A 7,441-nucleotide genomic window follows, 5' to 3' on the forward strand; every position below is an offset into this window, starting at 1 on the left:
TGTAGCCCACCAACCGGGTGCTGCTGGAAACCTGCCCCAGCCCCGGGGGCTGCATCAGCAGGCAGAACCCATGCAACTCAAGAGGCAGAGGAAGAGGGGCTAGAGGAGGGGCTGGTGCCCGGAGACCACAGGTCCCACCTGACGTTCTTGGGCTACTGGGGGTTCCTAACTCTGTGTACCCCGTGGTCTGATCCACCAATAGATTGCAGGACTGCCTTGGGCACCTGCCCTACACTCAGTCATGGGGCCCTTTCCTTTTATTGCAATAGAACCACTGTTCCGTGAAGAAGCCTGGAAATCAAGAAAGAACACCACAAGTGAGCCAACGTGGAGGAGCCACCATCCGGAGATGCTGGGCATTGCCCCAGCCCACTGGGTCCTGCCTCGCAGCCTGTGTGTGCGTGAGAGGGCAAGGGCAGGCAGAATGGGATCTGGAAGTAGCTCAAACAGGAACCCCACGCCCACATGAGTGGCAGACAAGGGCACAGAACCTTTAGCAGGCCCTAAGACCCTGAGCGTTCCATAGCCAGCTCGGACTAGGGAGGCACCGCTTTCTAGCAGTATGAATGTCCCAAATGGCCCTCTCTGCAATAAAGCAAATTAAAATGCTGATAACATTAAAAAACAAAATCGTCAATACATCACTAAGTTGTTTTCCAAAAAGTCTGGAACCTTCAGAGGCCAAACACTAAGTAAAAGTCAAATCTAATGAGGTCTGTGGAGCCTGCAGCTGGCTCCTGCCCTGAGGGCATTTGCTGTACCAGTGACCTAGAGTTTGAGCTCTCAAGGCCTCCGGGCCCACGAAAGACAAAACTCCCAAGGTTAGTTATGTGAAAGGAGCATCCGCATAAAGATGAGACCCCACAGGGCAATATTCTCAGTGTTAGACTGAAACAGAACTAAAGCTGCACCCAGAGGTGCCAGGACAAAGCCAGCCCTCAGGGTTCAACCCTAATTCACACCACCTTGGGAGGTCCTCAAAACTTCAGTCTGTGAAGTTTCTCAGAAGGAGCCCACCTTCAACTCAGACCTCAATAAACTCATAGACACAGCCCTACAAAATGCAGGCTTATAGTCAAAACTCATAAAAATAGCCCTAGCCCGTTTGGCTCAGTGGATAGAGCATCAGCAATGGGGACTGAATCGTCCCGGGTTCGATTCCAGTCAGGAACACATGCCCGGGTTGTGGCTTGATCCCCAGTAGGGGGCGTACAGGAGGCAGCCAATCAATGATTCTCTCTCATCACTGATGTTTCTAATCTCTCTCTCCCTGTCCCTTCCTCTCTGAAATTAATAAATGTATATTTAAAAAAAACAACTAATAAAAATAAATAAGGAAACATGGCACCATGAGTGAGAGCCAACAGAAACAACAGGAAGCAGAACTAGACCCCCCCAGAGCAAAGCATTCAGGTATATTTAAAATAAGACTGCTTAATGGTTTAAAAAAAAAAAAGAAGGAGCTAAAACTACAAGTACAGAGCAAGAGACTATAAGAACCACCAATCAGATTTGAAAAAGGACCCAACTGGGTAAAAAAGTAGTTGGGGAACAGGTGATTTGCATAGTGCCAAGGTATTACTCTTCTGGTTATTAACTAATCACAAAAGGAAAAGATTCCTTTACAATGGAGACATCTGGCTCTCACCACCTTCACCATCTGATCAAAACTGGCACTGCCAACAGTAAACAAACTGACATCACTGATCGCCTGAGGTGATGCAAGAAGACATGGCGCCATCCTCGCACGTCCATGCCAACAACATGCAGGAAACAAGCAGACACATCCAGATTATGGGACTAGACAACTAGCTTGGACTTATCAAAAGGTCACGGTCAAGAAAAACAACAATAGCAAAAAGCCAGGCAACTCTTCTAAGTTAAGAGACTTAGGAGCCATCACTATCAGAGGCAGCATGGGACTCATGATTAGGTCCTGGATCAAAAAGGGGGACTACACGCCGGTTCAGATTCCCGGTCAGGGCACATGCCCAGGTTGCAGGCTCGATCCCCAGTAGGGGGCGTGTAGCAGGCAGCCAATTGATGATGTTCCCTCTCTCACAGAAGTTTCTATCTTTCGATCCCACTCCCTTCCTCTCTCTAAAAGTAAAAATTTAAATGGGGGGGGGGCACAGAGAAACTGCTTGGGACAATTGAGGAAATCTGACTATGGACTGCAGATAATATGGAATTTTGTTAATTTTCTTGGGAAGGGTAATGGTGTTTTATGTAGAAGAATGTCCTTATTCCTATGCTACAGTATTTTTGAGGTGAAATGTCACGATGTCTGTAATCTGTTGCAAATGTTTCAGAAAAAAATTTCTTTATTTCTATGTACATATAAGTACATAGGCAGAGCGGTAAAGCAAATGTGGGAAAATGCTAACAATTGGTGATCACAGGTGAAGGATACATAGGTATTCATTATATACTATACTTGTAACATTTCTGCAGGTTTAACAATATAAAAGCACACTAGTGGAGGGGGAGGGATAAACATCACACACATCAATACCATAAAAAAGCCCTGGCTAGTGTTTCCCAGTAGTTAGAGCACCAGCCTGCACACCACAGGGTCATGGGTTCGATTCCCAATCAAGGGCACATACCTGGGTTGCAGATTCAATCCCTGGCCCTGGTTGGGGCTCATGCAGGAGGCAACCAATCAATGTGTCTCTCTCACTTCCATGTTTCTCTCCCTCCCTCCTCTTCTATGTCTCTTTCTCCCCCCTCCGTCCCACCCTTCCTCCCTTCCACTCTCTAAAAAAAACCAATGAGGGAAAAATAAAATTTTTTAAATACCATAAAAAAAGAAAACACCAAAAAGAAAAATGATCAAACGACTTGAACAGATATTTCACAAGAAACATAAGTGGCTGATAAACATAGGAAAAGATGTTTAACCTAATTAATAATCTTAGAAATGCCTGTCAAATCTGCCATGTGACATAACTACACTTCCAGCAAATTAGTAAAAAATTAAACAGTCTGTCAAATGTTGACCAAGATGTGGGACAACTGGAACCCCCTACCAAGCTAGAAGGAGCATAAACTGATACAATCTGTTTCAAAAACAATCTGGGACTATTTTGCACACTATATGACTCAGCAACCCCACTCTTAGATAAACATCCTAAAGAAATTCTCACACATGTACACAAAGAGATTTGTACAAGAGTGTTTATAGCAGTATTGTGTATAGTAAAAAAAAAACAAAAAACTAGAAACAATCCAAATGGCCATCATCTGCAGAATGCGATAAATGTGGTACATTCATACAATAGAACACGCCACAAAACTGAAAATGGATAAACTCCAATATCACATAGATGAAGCTCAATATCACAATTCTTATCAAGAGACAGTAAAGAAGTAAAAACCAGGCTACAACATGGCAATAATAAAAATAAGGCTACAGAAAGGGAGAAAATATTCACAAAAATATATTTGATAAAGAACTCATACTCAGAATGTAAGAACCAATAAGAAACAAAATGTTAAAGTTATTCCAAAAGGCTAAAATTACTAGTAGATAGTTATATCAGGCAAATGGAAACAGTAAGAAAGCAGAGATTGAAATACTGATATCAACAAAGTTGCATTCTAGCCAAAAAACATTAAATTTGACAAAGCCACTTTCTAATACTAAAAGCTGAAATTCACAATGGATATATGACACTTATAAATATCTATGTACTAAACAGAGGTACCACCTATATGAAGCAAAACTACAGGAGGTGCAAGGAGTCAGAAAAACTCACTAATAGCTCTTAGGACAAGCCAGGTCCAGTAGATAACAGTAAGGAGAGAGAAAACTCAACAGGAGAGATATTGTGGATCTATATGGAACTTTACACAGATGAGAGACTAAAGCTTCTTCTCAAATGCACATGAACATGTGTAAAAACTGACTGTAGCCCTAGCCGATTTGGCTCAAATAGAGCATCGGCCTGCAGACTGAAGGGTCCCAGGTTCAATTCCGGTCAAGGGCACATACCTAGGTGGCAAGCTCTATCTCTGGCTGTGGTCGGGGTGCAAGCAGGAGGCAACCAATCAATTTGTCTCTCTCATCAATGATGTTTCTATCTCTCTCCCTCTTCCTTTTTCTCTGAAATCAATAAAAATACATATTTTTTAAAACCACCGATTGTATATTGGGTGTCACAAAGCAAACATTGGCTCAGTAAATAAAGTGTCGGCCTGTGGGTTGAAGGGTTCCAGGTTTGATTCCGGTCAAGGGCATGTACCTTGGTTGCAGGCTCCTCCCGGCCCAGGCCCTGGTCAGGGGTCCATGCAGGAGGCAACCAAACGATGTGTTTCTCTCACATCGATACTTCTCTCTGTCTTTCTCTCTCTCTTCCACTCTCTCTAAAATCAATGGAAAAACATCCTCGAGTGAGGATGAAAAAACAAAAAGAAACATTGGTAAGCTCCATAAATATGAAATATAATAAACAATATCCTATAACTATAGTGCAATTAAACCAGAGATTAACAAAATAAAACCCAAAAGATCCTTGCAACTAAAAATTTTAAACCATATTTATTAAATGAATTTTAGGTGAAAGGGGAAAAATTTAAACCACAAATTTTAAAAACAATGCAAAACACCTAATTTCTGTACAAAGAAAAAGCCTAAAGGACGTGAGAGGAAATCCCTGATGGTTTGTTTGTCTCTTCCCTCTTGGTGCTGTCGCAGCGATGGGCCCTAGACAGGGAGCTGCATGGAAGAGGTGACTGTGAGAAACCCCTGTCTTTCTGGCCTGAGTAATCAAGGGGACCCAGGATGAACTGTGGGTGGAAGGTGTGTGTGTCGGGTGGGGGGGGGGTGCGGGGGGGGGGGGGACTGAAGAGAGGGCAGAGATAAAGAAAAGATCCCTTAATTTTGTGAAGGAACCCACAAAAGTCCCAGGCTCATTCCTGAGTTGCACATGCCTGGGACAGGCCCAAAGCAGGACCAGCTTTAAGATGTGGACTAAGATTTAAACCACCACCCAAATCTCAGACAGACCCCCAGGTGGCTGATGTGTGGGACAGACCCAAAGCAGCATCTCAAAAGCTTTGAAAATGGAAATGAGATGAACACCAAAGTCCATGGAGGGCAGGACAGAACTTGCGATACAAAGCTAACTGGGTTGACTACCTGCTAACCCAAAACCCAACATTCTCCAAAGGACCCAACATAATACTCAATCCAGGATATGTCTAGGATACAATACAAAATTATTCAACATTCCAAGAACCAGAAAATGACGCCAATTCTCAAGGGAAAAACCACTTACAGATGCCAGCCTTGATGATTCAGATGCTGGAAATATCAGATAAGGATTTTAAAACAGCTTTCATGATTATGCTCTACGAAGCAAAGTAAATACACTTGAACTTAATGGAAGAAAAGTTTTCAGCAGAGATATAAGAATTATTTTTTAAAGGAAATTTCAGAACTGAATAATAAAATATCTGAAACCAAAAAAATGAATAATTGAATGGGAGATGACAAAGGAAAAAGTCAATGAACATGAAGACTGACCAATAGAAATTATCTAATATAAGGTCAAAAAGATTACAATAAATACAGCATCCAGGATTTGTGGAAATAATAGTAAAAGGTCTGACATTCATGTTATTGGAGTGTGAGAAGAAGAGAAAGAGATTGAAGTACAAAAATTACTTTAATAGTGCCTGAAATTTCACAAAATTGGGAAAAGAAAACTGTACAGATTCAAGAACTCAAATGAATAAGAAGCAAGATAAAGCCACACTCAAACACAAATGATAAAAAAAAATCTTGACAGTAACAACAAATTATACATAAGGAAATAATAATTTAAATGAGTGTGGATTTCTCATCAGAAAATGTGGAAGCCAGAAGACAGCAGAACACCTTTAAAGTAATGAAAGAAAAGAACTTTATATCCAGCATATGGTCCTTTGTGAATGAAGGCAAAATAAAAATATTCTCAGATGAGAAAAACCGACTAGAATTTGCCAGATGTGCTCCAAAAGATATACTAAAGGAAGTGCTACAGCTCAAAAGAAATGATAATCAGAAAGAAATGTGGAATTTCAAAACAGTAGAGTAAAAGAAATGGTAAATATCTGGGCAAACATAAAATACAAGTTTTCACCTCTTAAGTGAACATGTATATTGTTAAAATTATAACACTGGTGGGTTTTTCAATATAACAGCTATAACATGAAGGTGGAAGAGTAAGGGACCCATATGGTTGTAAGGCTACTATATTTTACTTGAAATAAATAAAAAAATTAACCCTAAGAAGACTGTCAATGGTTAAGTATGTACACTGTAATCCCTAGAGCAAACATTAAAAACATATTATGTAACAGAAAAAGGCATATCCACAAGACCAATAGAAAAATTTAAACAGATATTTGAAAATATCCAAGTAATCCAAAAGGCAGAAGAGGGGATAGCGCTGGTCTGCATGGCTCAGTGGTTAGAGCGTCTGCCTGAGCACTGAAGGGTCTCAGGTTCTATTCCCAGTCAAGGTCACATACCTGGTTTGCAGGTTATATCCCGGGCCCCAGTCAGGGTGCATGTGAGAGACAACCAATCGATGTGTCTCTCTCTCACATCGATATTTCTCTCTTTCCCTTCCCCCTCCCTTCTACTCTCTCTAAAAATCAATCAAAAAAGCCCTAGCCAGCCCTAACTGGTTTGGCTCAGTGGATAGAGCGTCAGCCTGCGGACTCAAGTCCCAGGTTCGATTCCAGTCAAGGGCATGTACCTCGGTTGCGGGCACATCCCCAGTGGGGAGTGTGCAGGAGGCAGCTGATTGATGTTTCTAACTCTATTCCTCTCCCTTCCTCTCTGTAAAAAATCAATAAAATATATGTTAAAAAAAATAAAAATAAAAAAATCATCATTCTCCCCTGAAAGAAAGAAAGAAAGAAAGCCAAATCTTTGAACAGCTGTCTCTTGTTCATATTCTTAAAAAAAAAAAAAAAAGCCCTAGCCAGTTTGGCTCAGTGGATAGAGCATCAACCTGCAGACCAAAGGGTTCCTGGTTTGATTCCAGTCAAGGGCACATGGTTGCAGGTTCCTCCCTGGCCCGGGTCTTGTCAGGGAGTGTGCAGGAAGCAACCAATCGATGTATTTCTCTCACATCGATATTTCTCTTTGTCTTTCCCTCTCTCTTACATTCTCCTCAAGTGAAAAATATCCTCAGGTGAAGATTAACAAAACAAACAAACAAACAAAAATCAATGGAAAAAAAAATCCTCACTCCTCGGGTAAGGATTAAAAAAAGAAAAGAGGGGAGAGAAGAACAAAAAATCAGAGGAAACAGGGAAAACAAAATGGTAAACCAAAATAGGACTATATCAATGATTATAAAAAATGTAAATGCTCTCAAAAAAAATGTAAATGCTCTCAACATGTAAATTATAAGACCCCACAATTATAAGCCATTGTAAAAAG

This window comes from Myotis lucifugus, unplaced genomic scaffold (assembly GCF_000147115.1).
Source record: "Myotis lucifugus unplaced genomic scaffold, Myoluc2.0 scaffold_276, whole genome shotgun sequence".
Lineage (NCBI taxonomy): Eukaryota > Metazoa > Chordata > Mammalia > Chiroptera > Vespertilionidae > Myotis > Myotis lucifugus.